The sequence below is a fragment of the Capra hircus genome, chromosome 17, assembly GCF_001704415.2.
Source record: "Capra hircus breed San Clemente chromosome 17, ASM170441v1, whole genome shotgun sequence".
Taxonomy (NCBI): Eukaryota; Metazoa; Chordata; class Mammalia; order Artiodactyla; family Bovidae; genus Capra; species Capra hircus.
Window position 1 is genome coordinate 52113809 of NC_030824.1, and position 19587 is coordinate 52133395.

The window sequence follows — 19587 nt, forward strand, 5'->3', positions numbered from 1 at the left end:
ATACATGATAGATAATGATATGATATGTAGATACCACTGCAGAAAACCCCAGAGTCAATCGTTTCCTTATCTGTATGGAAGTAGATTTGGCCTCTCTTCCAGAGCCAGGCCAGAGTATCAATTCCTAATACTGGTGCTAATTTCACTTCTATCGCTTAACCCTGAATCACCACTGCTTGTGCCTCTATTTCACCCTTACAGAAGGGAAATAAAGCAGAATAACTTTAAACTGTTAAAAGTCTATAGCTAACTTATAATATTGTTTTGTCTTATAAAAAGATGGCCCTCTCTCACCTGAGGTCAAGGCATGAGGAATCCTTGAAAACCATTGTGAATCTTCTGGGAAGTTGAAAATACACAATGTCATTTACCTTTGATTCTTAAACTTTATTTCTCTTCCTCTCCCTGTATTGAGGAATTCCAGTTCCTAGCCCTAATGACAAAGGAGCGAGGGGAAATGCAGCTAACTATCGCCAAGTAAAATCTGAAAGCTTTCAAGTTTTCCTATCACAGAGATGGTACTCACCCCTAAAAGACGATCTAGAGATAAAATCATCAGGCTGATCTAATTTAATTAATAAATGGCATAATCGGGAAGCCCATTAGAGAAGTCAGAATGGCCAGCTATACCCACAACAGTGTTAATCACCACCCAGCCAACTCAGTGTAACTCTAGACATTGAACCATTAAAGTACAAACGGGAAAAAGCCTAATTCCTGGTCACTCTAATAATCTAAATCTGGTTCTTGACCACTCTCCTTCCATTTCTCCCTCACCAGCCCCCATTATACTTTATAACAGCCAACTCATTGGAAAAGACCCTGATACTGGGAAAGATTGAGGGCAGGAGGAGAAGGGACGACAGAGGAGGAGATGGTTGGATGGCATCACCGACTCAATGGACATGAGTTTGAGCAAACTCTAGGAGGTGGTGAAGGACAGGGAAGGCTGGCATGCTACAGTCCATGGGATTGCAGAGTCGGACACGACTGAACAACTGAACAACAAAAGTTTATAAAATGTAAAAATACTAATGGAAAGCATCTGAAGTAAGCCCAGCAAAATACCAGCTTTTATTAAGGTTAAAAGAGGCACCTGAAGCCGAAAGGAGCTGAACTAGAGCGAGCGCTTCCAGCCGCGTCACGCCTCCCATCCCAAACGCTCTCCCTCCCCAGACTTTGGAGGCTGCTTCCTATCCAAAACTATGGCAGAAAATGAAACAAAAGTGAAGGCCGCAATATTTTGATGTTTGCATTTTTATTACAATGGAATAAAAAACATAACTAACCCACTTCATAAAAATGAAAATGAATCTGCTTTTCAAGCATCACCTTGCTCCTCGCTGCTGACAGCACCCATCTCCACCCACCTCAGCTCATAACAAGCAACTGTGTTTGTTAGTGGCACACCAGACAGAAAATTAATGTAGTCAGCCATTCTCTTGCCAATTAATTTAGTGAAGCAGCAACTAAATAAATCCAATTCTCTCAAGTCTGAACATAAAAATATCAGCTGCATAGCTGATCCTAGACATAGGAGGAGGAAGAGAAGTAACTAGCATTTGTAAATATCCATACCTTCTACCTTTTAAATACCTTCAAACACATTGGTAGGCCCTGACATGCATTCTTTCACGTCCAACCTTACAAGAACTCTGCAAGGAAAGAACTACTATCTCCATTTTACATAAACTCGCTTTACATAGGGAACTTAAATAACTTCCCCCAAATCACAGAACAAGTTTGTGGCAAAGCTGGGATGTACCCAAGGTCTTGCGGATGCCTTGAATTAAAACGAAAATGAATGAGTGATAAAAAATGATGACACTTTATGTGTACACTAGATGAGGGTTTGTACTTGGTACCTTTAATAATTCTGTTTGAGGTTTTTTTAACACATATATTTTTTCAGATTCTTTTCCATCATAGGTTATTACAAGGTATTGAATATAGTTCCCTGTGCAATACAGTAGGTCCTTGTTGCTTATCTATTTTACATATAGTAGTTTATATCTGCAGAGTACATCATGAGAAATGCTGGACTGGAAGAAACACAAGTTGGAATCAAGACTGCTGGGAGAAATATCAATAACCTCAGATATGCAGATGACACCACCCTTATGGCAGAAAGCAAAGAGGAACTAAAAAGCTTCTTGATGAAAGTGAAAGGGGAGAGCAAAAAAGTTGGCTTAAAACTCAACATTCTGAAAACAAAGATCATGGCATCTGGTCCCATCACTTCATGGGAAATAGATGGGGAAACAGTGGAAACAGTGTCAGAATTTATTTTGGAGGGCTCCAAAATCACTGCAGATGGTGACTGCAGCCATGAAATTAAAAGATGCTTACTCCTTGGAAGAAAAGTTATGACCAACCTAGACAGCATACTCAAAAGCAGAGAGACTACTTTGCTAACTAAGGTCCATCTAGTCAAGGCTATGGTTTTTCCTGTGGTCATGAATGGATGTGAGAGTTGGACTGTGAAGAAGGCTGAGCACCAAAGAATTGATGCATTTGAACTGTGGTGTTAGAGAAGACTCTTGAGAGTCCCTTGGACTGCAAGGAGATCCAACCAGTCCATTTTGAAGGAGATCAGTCCTGGGTGTTCTTTGGAAGGAATGATGCTAAAGCTGAAACTCCAGTACTTTGGCCACCTCATGCGAAGAGTTGACTCATTGGAAAAGACTGTGATGCTGGGAGGGATAGGGGGCAGGAGGAGAAGGGGATGACAGAGGATGAGATGGCTGGATGGCATCACGGACTCGATGGACGTGAGTCTGAGTGAACTCCGGGAGATGGTGATGGACAGGGAGGCCTGGAGTGCTGCGATTCATGGGGTCGCAAAGAGTCGGACACGACTGAGCGACTGAACTGAACTGAATCCAAAACTCCTAATTTATACTCCAGCCCATCCCCTTGCTGGTGGTTTAGTAGCTAATTCATGCCCAACTCTCGCAACCCCATGGACTGCAGCCCACCAGGATTTTCTATCCATGGGATTTTCCAGGCAAGGATACTGGAGTGGGTTGCTATTTCCTTCTCCAGGGGATCTTCCCAACCCAGGGGTCAAACCTGGGTCTCCTGCACTGCAGGCAGATTCTTTACTAGCTGAGCTACCAGGGAATTCCCCCCATCCCCTTTGGTAACCATAAATTTGTTTCCTGTATCTGTGAGTCTATTTCTGTTTTGTAAATAAGTTTAGTATATCTTTTTTTTAGATTCTACATATAAGCAATATAATATTTTTCGGTTTGACTTTGCTGTTATCTTATTGGTAACTTATTCTTGTGCTGTGCTTAGTCACACAGTCGTGTCCGACTCTTTCTGACTCCATGGCCTATAGCCCCCCAGGCTCCTCTGTCCATGTAGATTCTCCAGGCAAGAATACTGGAGTGGCTGCCATGCCTTCCTTCAGGGGATCTTCCCAACCTAAGGATCAAACCCAGATCTCCCGCATTGCAGGTGGATTCTTTACTGTCTGAGCCACCAGGGAACTTATACTTAGATCTAATCATTTACCTCTTCAGAAACAACTCCGTCTGTATCCATTCTTTCCCTTGCTTCATTGTCATCTGTCCTTTCCTTGTTGACTTGCCTATATCTCCCAAAGATCCAGACAGGCAAGATGACTAGATGGGAAGTAATGAATTGTGTTTAATGTAAAATTAATTCTTTTTTTTTATAAAATTAATTCTGAATACAGATTCTTTGTTACATTTTATGGATGCTTCTCATGTGCATTTGGGATTGGAATAACTTTACAGAGGATTAAGGACCAATAAAATTGCACAAGATATACAGTGTGTGTGTCAGACATCTAAAAATTCTTGAGAAAGGAATTATACTGAGTGCTGTCTAATAATAAATCCAAATGGACAGCTATGATCTGAACATTTCCTAACAACGCTACCCCCACCTGACTCCGCATTGCAATCTTTGCTCGACTTTCTGCAAAAGAACAGATGTTCTGCTTTGGGTTGAGAAATCAACAGTTACCATTCATATGTTCCAAATATTCAAGGGCCTAGTGCTGCTGTTTTAAGGATGCTAATTAATTCCAGCCCTTATGCTCCAAAATTCTTGCAGTTTTAATCAATTGTATGCTCACAGGACCTTGGTCCCCAGATCTGCTTTGAAAGCCCCTGGGGATAAACAACTAGGAAATGGACACTTCACTGACCCAGGGGGAAGAAAGAGATTAATCTAACAGGCTCTGATTTTGTCTGTTTCTTACAGTGTTATCATCACCATCCTCTCTGTTGAATCTATTTGAACAGGTAAGCAGAGCCCAGATGACAAATTTAATTGAAACAGTGCCTAGAGATGACTTTGGTCATATTTTTCCCCATTTATTTACCATTTAAACACAGACTAATTTTGAAACCAGCATAGCAAGATCTATTTCTGAATATGTTTTTGGTTTTTATACTGTTTCTTTATTTGTTTGTTTTTATATCTACTGTAGATTGTACATAATATCCAGGTAGGAGCATGGGAGGAAAAGGAAATGGCAACCCACCCCAGTATTCTTGCCTGGAGAATCCCATGGACAGAGGAGCCCAGCAGGCTATAGTCCATGGGGTTGCAAAGAGCTGGGCACATCTTAAAGACTAAACCACCACCACCAGGGACATGGTAAAAAAATGCAAGTTCCTGAGCTTCAAAGCCCATAGATCAGTGGATCTGTGAAGGCACCAGGTCTTTAAATAAATGCTCTATTCTGAAGCAGATGGTCCAAGGACCTGATGAAATGCTGTGTTCTACCAATTGCACTCCTGAACATGGATATTAACAATCTGTGTGACCTTTGTCCCAGATGAGAGCGCTCAAGCAGAAAAGGAGCTGTGGGTCAAGTATGGTATAAAGTCCCATCGCATTTACACTAGCTCTGCTCCAGGCCCCGCAGACGTCCTTCATACCAGCCTTTCCCATCATCTCCTATGCTTGTATAATCTGGAGAGATGACCACCGCTGGGTCCTGGGAGTTGCTTTCTTAACAAGCACCCCAAATGACTCTTACAAACCCTTAAGTTTGATGTGTGTATGTGTATGTGTATGCTCAGTCGTGTCCAACTCTTTGCAGCCCCACAGGCTGTAGCAAAGAGCCAACTCATCGGAAAAGACCCTGATGCTGGAACAAGAGGAGAAGGGGGCAACAGAGGATGAGATGGTTGGATGGCATCACCAACTCAATGGACATGGGTTTAAGCAAACTCAGGGCGACAGTGAAAGGCAGGGAAGCCTGGCATGCTGCAAATTCATGGCATTTCAAAGAGTCAGACATGACTTAGTGGCTGAACAACAGACTGTAGCCCACCAGGCTCCTCTGTCCATGGAGTTTTCCAGGCAAGAATACTGGAGCATGTTGCCGTTTTCCTACTCCAGGAGATCTTCCTGACCCAGGGATGAAACCCATGTCTCTTGCATCTCCTCCATTGGCAGGCAGGTTCTCTACCACTAGCACCACCTGGGAAGTCCAAAGTTTGATGAGCAATTACATAAGACCAAAGCCAAGGAGTCAGACAGACCTGGCTGGGAATCCAAGATATTTTGCTTATAACTGCCTGACTCCCAAGTTTCTTAACTCTGACTTAGTCTCTCTGAGCTTTGGTTACCTCTCTCTAGTTTGGAACAATGGTGTTAACCTTCAATTGTAGTGAGAATTAAATATGATAATATATGTCAAAATATGTGCACAGGGTAGAAATTTGAAAACAGGAGGAACAAGCGGTTTCTCCTTTGGGTGTTGCCCACATGTCTGAGGAGCAGGACCTGTTGTAACTGAGCAGGACTGAGGGAGCCTCCTGGGAACAGACTCCCTGCCATGTCCTTCAGTTGCCTCTTGTCTGTAGGAAAACTTTAGCCTCCCAGGCCTTCCCCAAGTTCCAAAGAGTAAATTTAATCAGAGAAGTGAGAAAATGCAGAAAGAAAGAAAAAGAAGAAAGACAAAATAATTATAGTTCAGCCATGCAACAAAGTCAAGGACCTTTAATAAGTCTTCAAGGGTTATAGATAATATTCTGAGCCAAATCCTTTGACCTAGGGGTCCCCAACTTCAGGATCTAATGCCTCATGATCTGAGGTGGAGCTGATGTAATCATAACAGAAAGTACACAGTACATGCAACGTGCTGAATCATCCTGAAACCATTCCCCACTCCCCGCCTGTGGAAAACTTGTCTTCCACCCAACTAGTCCCTGGTGCCAAAAAGGTTGAGGACCACTGCCATGAACCATTTTACAGAAATTGAAACCCCCACCAAGTGGAAGAAGTAACTGTGCAGTGCCTACAAGCATGCAGACCCCAGACGGGTTGGAACCAGAAGTTGGATGATGTTGACTCCTGATTACGTCACTGCCAACCCATCAGAAGAATGTCCATGAGCTGATCACACACCCCACCGCTGCCCTCCCTCATCCAGTCTTTAAAAACCTTTCTCTGAAAGCCTTCCAGGAGTTTTCAGGTCTCGAGTACTAGCTGCTCCTGCTCCGGACCCCTTGCTTGGTGCCCTGCACGAAACGCTGCACCTTTCCTCACCACCACCTGCTGTCAGTAGACTGGCCTTGCTGTGCACCACTGTGGCCCTTTCCCACAACCATCTGCACGAGTTGATACACAGGATCCCTTTGGTGTTTTGCTGAAGGAGAGGAAGAAATGCTATTTTTTGTTGTAGGGGACTTTGGGAGGGGGCTGGGGAAGAGGAGGAAGAAACACAGAGAGGGTGATCATGGGACCTGTCTGGATTCTCACATACAACTTCACACTGTCCCCAACACAGGAGCAATTAGGGCTATGGTCTGAAGGAAACTCTCTTTCTTCCTTCCGTCCTCCCTTCTCTCCTCCTTTCTTCTTTCTTCCCTATTTCTTTCCTTCCTCCCTTCTTCCCTTCCTTTCTTTTCCTTCCTTTCTCTCTTTCTTTCTGAATGTTGGCCATGCCACACAACTTGTAGGATCTGTTCCCTGGCCAGGGATTGAACCTGGGCCACAGCAGTGAAAGTACCAAATCCTAACCACTAGGCCACCAGGGAGCTTCTAGGAACTGTTTTCTTAAGAGACATTTTGTGACTGCACACCCAGGTTACCCAGACTGGATGAGGGAGGGAGCTGTGGGGGTATGTGATCAGTTCATGGACCTTCTTCTGATGGGTTGGTGATGAGGTAATCGGGAGTCAGCATCGTCAAACTTCTGGTTCCAACCCGTCTGGGGTCTACATGCTTATAGGCAGTGCACAGTTACTTCTTCCACTTGGTGGGGGTTTCAATTTCTGTAAAACGATTCAAAGCAGCAGTCCCCAAATATTTTGACACCAGGGACTGCTTTCATGGAAGACAGTTTTTCCATGGACCAGGGCAGGGGGTGTTTTCAAGATGATTCAAGCACATAACATTTATTGTATTATTATTTGGTGTGCCCAAATCATAAAGTGAAGCTAAGAAACAGGGAGAGAGCCACTCTGCATTTCTGTGGGGATTTCAATGCCACACAGAAACCTAAAGATGGGCATCGTTAGAAGAATCAAAAGACAGGACTTGACTTAAGTATCAGTGACTTCACAGCTGCCACCATTCAAAACCCAGTGGAGTGCTCCCCCAGATGGTGCAGAGGGCTGCGTGTAAGGGATCATCACAGAAAGCAAGGAAAGCTTAATTTCTAAAACTGAAAATTCAGTTGTCAGCACATGCCAGGCTTCTCTTGGGAGCCCCACACACCTGGAAAGGTCTCTGTGGGACCGCTCCATGCCCCGCAGAGCAGAGGAGGGACAGGGGCAGGAACCCCAGGTCCTTGCCCTCCCCACACTTTGCTCTGCATCTACAGATGGGTAAGGCGTCGCAGTAACAATCTTCATCATAAATGCTAGTTATTGGTCCCAAGGGGGACCAGCCAAGCAAGAACAGAGAGAAATGAAGGCTTTTTTCTTTTCCAGGACTAAATGCCAAAGTAAAAGCTCAGAGAGCCGTAGGTAACGATCATTTCTACACGGGTTTGTTCACTGCTGATCTCAAACTCTCCTAACACACCTGATGCTGCCTCCCCGTCTGCGTAATAGTCTACTTGACGGAGATTCCCAAAATTTTGATATATGAAGATCAAAAGAGCTCAATATGATACAGAGAGCATATAAAAGCACAGAAAAATGAAAGGTTTGGTCTATACCTGACGGTCAAATAGCACAGCCATCTGTGAATTATACATTATTCAGACGGGTGGCAGAGAGAATGCAGTCACTCTGTGAATTTGCTAGGTCAACAACAAGCTGAGTGACCGTGAGCAAGCCTTTTAGACTCTGTAAGCCGCACTATCCACCTCAGTAAAGGGAAAGGGTCTGGAAGGTCTATTTCATGACCCTAGGGTTCCAGACAGAAGATGCCAGGTCTTGACAAGCGTGGTTTAAAGTACCGTCTCCTTGGAATGCCGAGGGAGTTACATCACCCTGTGCTTACAAGCATCCAAATGTTGACTGAGATCTTCTGTAAGCAAAAAGTAACACTGAAAAGCCTTGTCAGGCATTTTGTAGTCATTTGGCAATGCAGATTTGAATGTGTCTATCTTGAGCATTCCCAGATGTTTATACCATTTGGACGTGTGGTAAAAGTTAATGTTTCACTTAATGAGATGCATCCAGGCCCCTTTCTGGCATTAGAGCCACCGTGAGAGGTGGAGGAACAGGGCAGCTGGCCTTCATAGTGAGAATGACACGCTGTAGTCACCAGTCAATTGATGACATTGGCCGTTTGAGTTTAATCTGGGTTCACTCATTGGTTCATCAATAAACAGTTACTGTTTCACTCTCCTAAGCGAAGCGCTGTGCAAAGATGTGGGAAACGCAAAGGTGTTATCCCTGCCTTCCATGAATGTGAAATCTAATTTTGAAGAGTTAGGCAACTGATTATAAAAAAGATAATATACCATGAGTGTCAGTCACATGATTCTAGGCAATACGCGACGCTTATCTGGTGGATTTTAAATGCATTCTGTTTCTTTCTTCAGCTGAATAAGACATCAGTTCTAGATGGAGTGCTCCAAGGTTTTTCCAGTGGAAGTGGAATTTGAGCTGAATGTATTGGGGGGATGTAAAGAGAGGAATGAGTGGAAGAAGGCTCCCTCCCGGCAGGGAAATTAGCATAAACAAGGGCACTAAATGAGGAAGTCTCAGAAGCAACCTGAACAGAGCAGATCAAATCCTGCACTGCTGCTCACTGTGAAAGCTGCTTTCAGCTCGTCCTCACTCAAACTAACCCTTACGCACAGCGACTTGACTGAGAGCACTGGTTTCTCTAACCAGAACTGCTCATTTCGTTAAATTAAGTGGTTGGTTGCCAGACTTACGTCTAGAGATCTGTAAATCCAATCTTTCCACTAACACGAGAAAAAAAATACATATCTATAGACCTTCTCATTTTTGCTCTCATCCAGCAAGAATGGAGAAGGCAATGGTAACCCACTCCAGTACCCTTGCCTGGAAAATCCCATGGACAGAGGAGGCTGGTAGGCTGCAGTCCATGGGGTCACTAAGAGTCGGACACAACTGAAGGACTTCACTTTCACTTTTCACTTTCATGCATTGGAGAAGGCAATGGCAACCCACTCCAGCACTCTCGCCTGGAGAATCCCAGGGATGGCAGAGCCTGGTGGGCTGCTATCTATGGGTTTGCACAGAGTCGGACACGACTGAAGCGACTTAGCAGTAGCAGCAAGAATAGACCAGCATGTAGTCCTCTCTGCCTTCTTAACTTTAGGTGGATCTTCCGTGTTTAGCTACTCCACTTGTTTTAATCCACAATAAAGCCTTTGGGACATGTCAGGAGCGTAAGTGCCCAAAAGCAAAACCATGAGGCTTTCCAGTGGAAACCATGTTGATAAATACCCAGACATATCTGGGCTGAGCAGTATAACATCACTCCGCTGAGCATGGAAGAAATCATGTTAGCCATTAGCCATCAGGGATACCACAGCCCTACCATAAACTTTCTTTGCAAATCAGAAAGATCTAAAACACGACATCAGCACAGCTGGTGCTGGAAATAAACTCAGGACTAACACCAACTGGACACATAAACACTGGAAAAGAAAATACCATCAACGAAAGAGACAGCCTTTATATCACACACCTCACCATAAGCTACCTCCCTCACAACTGAGTTGAATTCATCCTATTCAATAAGTATTAGCCTACAACAATCCTGATGATTTTTTATATTTTTCAGCACTCTGAGTACTTTAAATTACAAAAGGCTTTTTACAAATAAATTATCTTCATTGCAAGATTTCTACATCAATTACCTCCTGTAACACAGCAGGTCTATTATTTTAAAGTTTGGTGTTTGCTCTGTCACCTGACACATTCCACGTTTGACAAGTTTCTCTCCATCGGCAGTTTCTATTTATATTTCCACATATTAGTATAACAAATTTAAATGAAATCCTCCACTTGTATCATTAATTAGCATTTGGCAATGGGCCTGATTAAATGCCCTTGGCAGCCAAATGATTTAAGTATCTCAAAGGTTATTTTTATCATTTATTAAGAAAGCCTGTTAGAGAACTATTACCACCAACTTCCCAGTAAGGGGAACTCTTCGGAGTTTAGAGCAGCTTTTAATGCCCGTCTCAGGGCTGTGATGAGTAACCGGCAGTCGCCATGGCCCAGTTTTTCCAACAGAGGAAAGTTTGTCTAAATGAGAGGAAGTGTAAATGATTTTAAATCATTTAAACTAATGATTAATAATTTCTTGTTAATCTATGCTAGAACTTCAGGAAGCAAAGGTTTCTCCTCGTTAATGGTAATTTAGGGAAATGTGAATTGAGTTTTTTTTTTTTTTGAAGTATAGTTGAGTTACAATGTTTCAGGTGTACGGCAGAGTGATTTAGTTACCGTACAGCAAGTGATTTAGATATACATATGTGTTTCTTTTTCAAATTATTTTCCATAATGAGTTATTATAAGATATTGAATATAGTTCCCTGTTCTATACAGTAGGTCTTTGTTATTTATCTTTATATAGTAATGTGTATCTGTTAATCCCACACTTCAAATTTATCCCTCCCCACCCCCGCAACCCCTTTCCCTTTTTGTAAACCATAGATTGTTTTCTATGAACCCATTTCTGTTTTGTAAATAAGTTCATTTGTATAATTTTTTTAGGTTCAACATAAAAGTAATACCATATGATACCTGTCTTAGTCTGACTTGCTGCACTTAGTAAGATCATCTCTGGGTCCAGAGACCCACTTGCTGAAACTGGCATTATTTCATTCTTTTTTGTGGCTGGTAATTTATTTAACCAGAAGTCTTAATCCACACTCTTCTGTGAAGCCAGATGTACTTCTCCAAACAGCCTTACTGAAAACAGACTGCACTGGGCCTCCGACACCTTTGATGTCTGACCAGGCTCTCATCCACAGGGCCCCTGTGCACTGCTGTGTCTCGAGCAACTAGCCCAGGGCCTGGCACATAAGTACTCCATAAATACACGTTATGTAATAAAGTGAAAACTACTAGTCTATATTACACCTTTTAAGAGAGGATGGCAAAAAAATAAAGTGGATTCCCATGTATTTTTTCACTTGTTTGTGATTCCATTTAAACATCAGACATAGCTCTAAGAAGAGAATAATGTGGAAGAATATCTGAAGCAAGCAAAGCAGTAAACCTTGGAAAGTCAGCCACTGCAACAGTGTTATCGTCCCCCTTTCATGAAACGGTCTAGGTAACAAAGAAAGAAGGAGTAGGGGTAAGAAAAGAGGGAAAAAAGAAGAGACATCCATTTTTACTTAGCATAGGAATATACAGTATTGTGCTTAAATATTATCACTTCAGTAATCTATTGGATCAAGATCTTCTGAAAATTAATATGTATTGTATAAAATGAGTGAAAATGTTCACTTGCTGTCAGTTTTCCAAGTACAGTGTTGCCTGGTTTTCTGACTCATCAGGAGAATTAGAAACAATGTCCCACGAGGAACAATGCTTTGGTGACTAGAATATAGGCAGAACGCTGCAAATGGAGCAGTTGACTTACTAGAGAATTTCCTGGGCTTTTGCATATGAGTAAATATTTGCTGAGCAAAGAGATTTAAGATATAGAGACTTCTTTCAGAGAGCTTAAAATATGGTTGTCTTCAGGAAGAATCTTGGGAGGAAAAAAAGAAAAAATATAAAGAGGAATCTGTGTTTCAAGAAAATCTTCAAGAATGAAATAAAAAAAAAAAAAACTAGAAACTTCCAGGATAGGATATGAGAGGAAACTACAAAATATAAGGCATATAGCACCTGAAAGAACCCCAAACTCTAGGAGAAAAAAAGCTCAAAAATGTAATCCACCACCACCTTCAGTCATAGGTGCCCTGTTATTCAATTTTAGCAAAAACCTTAAATAGACATATATATATATATATACATTTATAAGTTTTATATATATATAATTTATATAATATATATATAGGAGGAAATGAATATAAATCTAAGCTATATTGTGAATAAAATATTTAGCCATCAAACCAGTTCGTAATCAGAAGCTGGCTACTTTTCAAATACAATTCAACAGTGAATGAGAATTTTAGATCATGTGTAAAAGAGGCTTGAAATAATTCTCTGAATAGCAACACTAGGTTTTATAAACACAGATAATACACTGTTCGGTAGACTGGGTCCCCTCCATCTTAGGAGCCTTCCCCTGCATTATTTGCAGCCCCTTACTTTTCTTCAGTTTCCTTAGCACTACTAAAAAGTAAACAGCCCCAAAAAGGGTTCCTACCCTTTTCCTTGGAACAGTTACGGCAAAAGCATCAGACCAATAGACTGACTGGTATAAGCTTACTCTCTGCTGGAAGAGAAGAAGATAGAGTAGGGATATCTGTTGAGGGTTTTCTACCTGCCAGGTGCTAAATGAAGGATATTGTTTGTATCCTCTCTTAGTCCTTACGACAACCCTGCAAATTTGTGTTTATAGCAACATTATTTCTATTTTTGAGATAAAATAATTAAGAATCAGAGATTTACTAGTTTCCACCATGCTAACCATTAGAGGAAGTAGGATCTGATCACAGGTCATTGGACTAAAAATATCTGTGTTCATCCCACTGACCCATGCAGCATCCTTTCCTAGAGAAAGTTTTCCATAAAACCACCGCAGCTCCATTCTGGGCTACAGATGTGCATTCAATCCTGTCTGACCTCCATCACGCTTAACTGAATGACCACTACCAGTGACTTGTACTTGGTGGTTTCTATAACCTGTACTCTAGATACAGTCGCACATCCACATATGCTTCTTGGGTGTACTTTTTAGGTAGCTCTCTGATGAAGCTAACATTGCCTGTTTTATAGATATTACATTTGTTTACTTGTCTTACGCTGGCAGTCAGTTCCACCACCATCATCAACAATATCAGATTGTATCTGCAGCCCCCAACACAGTGCCTTGCAAATTACTGGCAGTAAATGGGTGCTGAAGTAACTGAAATCTACTGAACTGAGTTGGATTATTCTGAGTTATAAGATCAAGTTGTATAACCCACATCATATTTGATTCAAATAATTATTGAGCACCAACTCTGTGCCAGATGATATTGTATTTTGTAGCACTATCCATGGTATTTAGTTTTTCTACAGTACCTTTTAAATAGTAAGTGAGACCTCATTGATTGTGATATCATTATGGATCGCTATGACTTAGAGATATTCTGGTATTTGATATCTTCAAATTTTGCCATTCAGAGCTGTAGGTCAGTACTGTAAACAAGTCTTTCTATGTGACTTTCCCCTCCATGGGTAAAGCAAAAGCGTGAACATTTCACCCTAATTTTTTTTATGAAAACTCTGCTCTTGAGTGAAGTGGGGGCATTGCAAGTTTGAAGGAAGGTGGGGGACCTGAAACAATATCAAGATGCTTCTGTGATTTAGTCCCTCTCCTGCTCAGATTTCCCCTCCACCTTTTGTTAGAGTTCTGAGAACCACAGTTCCCGAGTAATGAAATCCACTGGTTCCTGATCACTTTCCTGTCTGGCCATTCTGATTGTTAAGATATGCCATTTTCTGTGTGGCCATTCTGATTGTTAAGATATGCGAATCCTTGGGGATACAATTAAAGAGACACTGAGGTGCTTTCATCAAAGGACAGTCCGTCTGCTGCAGCTCTGCTGTGTGTGCAGGCTTGCTGCTTGGCAGTCCTTTCATGTCCCGGAGTCAATCTGTGTTTAAAGGATGGAGGTGAGTGGGCAGGACAGGGCAGTTTATCTTTGCTGCCTTCTCATTTATTATCACACTGCTCTCACACGGCACTACCTCAGCTGATCAAGATCAAGGACCACATATCACCAGAGTTGTTGGGATGAAAGGCAAAAGACATTCTTTGTTCAATCTACATAAGAGTATTTAAAATAATCATGGCAATAAATCTGATGGAAATACCCAAACATGAGCATGGCTTATTCGTGACAGGAATTCAAGAAGACAGGAATTCCTGTATTCATTCAAGACAAGAATTACTGTCTTCCTTTATTTTATTTTATTTATTTATTTATTTATTTTTTGCTAGCTTCCCACAGCACTCACAGACATCTTTTCAATATATGAATATTCTCAATTATCAGATCAGCCTGAAAAATTGTGTCAGTCCGAACACTCTGCCGGCAGCCAGCACATCTGTGCCTGATTTCAAACAGGGAATGGCCAGTTAACAGCGGGAGAAGCTCAGCTCTATTCTCCTTTCTGACATAAGGCCATAACCCTTTGAAAGACATCAGAATAAAGAGGTTCCACTAAAATAGCATTCATCCAAATTGTGCCTTCTCTCTCTCCCTTCTAAAATTCAACACAATCCAAATGTATTAGGTGCCTATCATGTTCCCATAAGGTCAAAGTGAGGAGCCAGGAAAATAAGAGTGGAAGAGACAGAGGCAGATAAGAACTTGGAGAGATGAAAGAAAAGCGGCTGCAAGGAAATTCTGAGGATTTTTCAAAATACCAGCAATCAGACCACTGAAATCAAAGAACAAAATTACAAAAGCAGACATTTTTTTCCACCCATTGAAAAGCCATGAAAAGTCAATCAACATAAGTGTGACAGCCCAGGACCCTGAGCACAGAAAACTTGAAACCAAATTCTGTGCCAGGAAGACAGATGGAATTCATCATTCCTCTGCAGTTTGCTGAGAAAAATGCACAGGGGTCTGCATACTGCCCCTTTGAATTATGACAGTAACATCGTTTAACACAGCCATTAAATGCAAGAGCCGTAACATGTATAACAACCGTGTGTAGGTGACGGAAGTCTGCTGAAAGATACCCAGGACATTACCAACTTAGCTGACAGACTGAACCAAAAAAACCACACAGTGCTCCCCCGCAAAGCTGAAAACCTGTCAGTTCCAACTACATCTATTGAGGAGACACTGCGTACTCCAACTAGCATCATTCGATAAGCACGTGACCAGAAGTGTGAAGAGTGGCAAGCCATGTGCCAAGTTCCCACTAGATAGCATAGGCGGTGGATGTCAGAGGACAGTGGGGGAGGTTTGTGTGACCTATCCACTTTGAAAACAAGACACAGTTTTTCTAGGGGTCTCTGGCATAGAGCATTTTTGCTGCAATGAAATGTTATCTCCAAACAAGCCACTCCAGCACACAACAGCATGAGCTAACAAAGCCTGAAGTCCAGTGGAGGCCACCTCCTTACCCTGTTATATTATCTGAGGCCAGTGGCCAGTGTTGCTATGACAACCTTTCAAAATAGCCTTACTAGGGACCAAAAAATAAAAAACCACCTTCCAAGCACAGATTATGTCTACAGGACATGAAAGAGGAGGTCAATTCAGTGGAGGGTAGTCAGGACATTTATTTAGAAAACCTCCACCCCCAATTTTGAAAATTGTCAGAAATCTTCACTTATGCTCTCAAGAAAAGTATGGAGAAATTTCTTTATAACCGTTTATAAAATAATTACATAGGACCCCAAAAGTTTGCCCTTTCTGATTCCTAGGATCGAAATGTAATTTCCTCTGTTGCAGGACAAGCATCCCCCATTGCAGGAGATTTTTATAGCCCCCTTGATATTCGAACCCCGTAAGAGAAGAACTCTGATGCATAGAAGCAAATGGGAAAGAGAGACAAGAAAGTTCCTGGATCGCAGTGCCTCCATGGACAAGGACAATCAAAACAAGACAGAGAATGAAGGACTTTTTCTCTGTTTCTGATTCTATCAAGGAAAAAATTACTTTCCTTAGTAATTATTTATTTTCCAGTTTCCACACGTGGTTTCTCGTGATAATTGCTAACTTTGTGAGATGTTAGAACGCTGACAGTTCTATAAAGCAAAGTGCCTTTTGACATTTATGAAGTGCTGATTCTCCATAAATATAGAAAAGTGGCAATCATCACAAGGACTACTCAATGGAAGAGATCAATAGTAAAGACGAATACTCCTTCCATTGAAATTCAGAAGGCAGGGGAAAAGTCTACCTTTTTATCTCTGTGATAAACTGGCACGTTCTGTGGCTTGCCAAATAAGATTTAAGATCAGAGCTATGACACAGGAAAATTATAGGAAAGGAATCACAGGTCAACTTGGTCTATTTCCCGTCCTCATATAGATCTATCTGTACGTGAACACCTTGGGAGACAAGATAGTGAACGCTATACTGTCACTCACGTCATGATCTTTATGAAAAAAAATCACCAACTGTAGGTAGCTTGTAACAAAATAATCAGTGATATCTATCATAAAATTGCTGGAAAAGCAGATAAGCCGCCAAGAGTGATTTGAGGAATATTTAGTGTAAAATGTGCCTCCATTTTCAAGGGACGTTTCTTTTCCCTCAGAACCACAGGAGATTGCTGGAGAAGGTACAGTAAGGCTTGACACCTCCATGAAGAGCACACCAAGCCCATCAGAAGCTTCTCAAAGGGCTGAAGGTGGACACTGCGGCGTACTTGGCAGTCAAATCCCATTAGGCTTACCTGCAGGATGAGTGGAGACCTAATCTCTGCAAACCAGAGAGTAGGCACCACACCAGCACGGGTTGTGTCCATCTCCTGACCTCAATTTGAATGCTGGGTTAATTTTAGCATCCGACAAATCTAAGATGGCTCTCTGATCCCTCCCTGATCACACTGCTGCTGCTAAGTCGCTTCAGTCATATCCGACTCTGTGCAACCCCATAGACAGCAGCCCACCAGGCTCCCCTGTCCCTGGGATCCTCCCATCATATTTTAGTGTCTTAAAAGAATCAGGGATCTGATTGCTATCCAGGAATTCCAATTCCCACACTGGTGATATAAGTCTCTGAAAATAAACCACGTGGCATCATTCACTTATTGAACAAATAAATATTTGTGGAGCACCCCCTCTACAGGAGTGTGGGGGATAGCAGTCCAAAGCATGGGCCATGGAGCCAGGCTGCCTCACACACTCAAATCCTGGCTCTGCTATTGGCTAGCCGGGATGGCCTTGGACAAGTTAGTACTTAACCATTCTATGCCTTAATCTCTTTATCTGTAAAATGGGTATAATGATAGTGCCTGCTTCGGATGGATCCTAGGAGGCGGATCCTCCTAGGATACACATGAAGCACCTCAACAGTGCCTGGCATACACTGCTGTCAGCTCTTAGGTCTTAGGAAGCGCAAGCTGGTGCCTGATAATGACATGAATTAAGGGCCCCCAGTTTCATGCATCTCATCCAGTCTGTTCTATTTGATCTACTTCTCATCACCAAAGAAATAAATCAAGTAAGACATTCTTCTATTTTTTTCCCACTTAGCCTAAGATATTCAACTAAGTGTTAAATTGTTAATTCTGCCTCAGTCTTTCCAAAACCATTTAGTATGATTAATCTCATAATCCATTAGGATGAACTGAAAAAAGTAGTTTGTTTCAACTTCTAAAAGGAAACACTCTAACATTCCTATTAGCATAGCAGGCAGATTCTTTACTGTCTGAGACATCAGGGAAGCCCAACAATACTGGAGTGGGTAGCCTATTCCTTCTCCAGAGAATCTTCCCCACCCAGGAATTGAACCAGGGGCTCCTGCATTGCAGGCAGATTCTTTACCGGCTGATCTACCAGGGAAGCCCATTATTATTAATACCTACCATTTATTGTGTATTTACTGTATGCTAGGCAATAGGTTAAACATTTCATAAACTTTACCTCTTTCAATCCTTACCAAAAAGTTCCATTAAATGGGCATTAGTTGCCCCAGTTTATAGATGAGGGAAGTGGGGCTGACAGACTCACAGAAAACACACTAGTAGTTACCAGTGGGGAGAGGGGAGGCAGGAGGGACAAGATATGGGCAGAGGTTTAAGACTATTAAGTACAAAGTGAGCTACAAGGATACACTGTTCAACACAAAGAATAGAGCCAATATTTCGCAATAACTATGAATGGAGTATAACCTTTAGAAACTGTGAATCACTATACTGTACACCTGTAACATAATATTATACAGCAAATACACTTCAATTTTTTAAAGCCTGAAAAAAAAAAAAAACAGCTAACAGAAACCCACAAAAAAAGAAAGTAGAGCTGATAAGGACCATGCGTCTTGCCCAATATCTCACATGTAATAGAGGAGTACTAGCTTCTCTAATAGGCTACCTGGTGGTTCCGATGGTAAAGAATCCACCTGCAATGTAGGAGACCTGGGTTCAATCCCTGGGTTGGGAAGATCCCCTGGAGAAGGGAATGGCAACCCACTCCAGTATTCTTGCCCAGAGAATCCCATGGACAGAGGCGCCTGGTGGGTTACAGTCCATAGAGCCACAAAGAGATGGACACGACTGAGTGATTAAGACATCACTTCACTTCAGCTGCTCTAACAGAACCCCAAATCTCAGGGGCTTGACAAAGCAAGATGCTCTTGCGCATGTCTCCACCCGATGCAGAAGACACTATGGGGTGGGAGGGTAAGTAGGCAGCGCTGTAAGAAGTCATTCAAGGACCCAGGCAGCTTCCATTTTCTCAGCCATTCCACAGCCCCACTATGTCCCCCCATCCCCAAGTCGCCATTCAGATGGCAGAGGGGGAATGCAAGCGAGCGTCACAGAGGATGGAAGAGCGTACTTCTGGCCCAAGGCTGAAAGTCCCTCATTCTACTCCCAGTCTCTCCTTCCAGCAGTCAGAACTCAGCCACATGGCCACACCTCAGCTGCAAGGGCGGCTTGGGAATGTGACTGGTCTGTCCCACTGGTGCTCACCCTCTTTGAGACGCTGCCAGAGCCCACTGAGCCAGGTCCTGAACCAGAGCCAATGGCTCCAAAGCCCTTACTCTTTTCTTTTTTAACCTTATGGTTTTTGTTGTTTGCTGAGCGACTGAACTGAAGTATAGTTACTTCACATGTGTCACTTTCAAACATACAAAAAGTAATTCAGTTATATGTGTGTGTGTGTGTATATACATATCCTTTTTCATATTCTTTTCCATTACTATATATTACAAGATATGGAGTATAGTGCCCTGTGCTATACAGTAGGTCCTTGCTGGTTATCTATTTTACATATATTTTATCAGTTCAGTTCAGTTCAGTCGCTCAGTCATGTCTGACTCTTTGCGACCCCATGAATCACAGCACACCAGGCCTCCCT

The 19587-nt window shown here is 42.2% G+C and overlaps 1 non-coding gene across 1 annotated transcript; it reads right to left on the reverse strand.

The window, feature by feature from the left end:
• Positions 6957 to 7028, reverse strand: TRNAE-UUC. Its single transcript has one exon. It is a non-coding gene; the product is annotated as a tRNA-Glu (tRNA).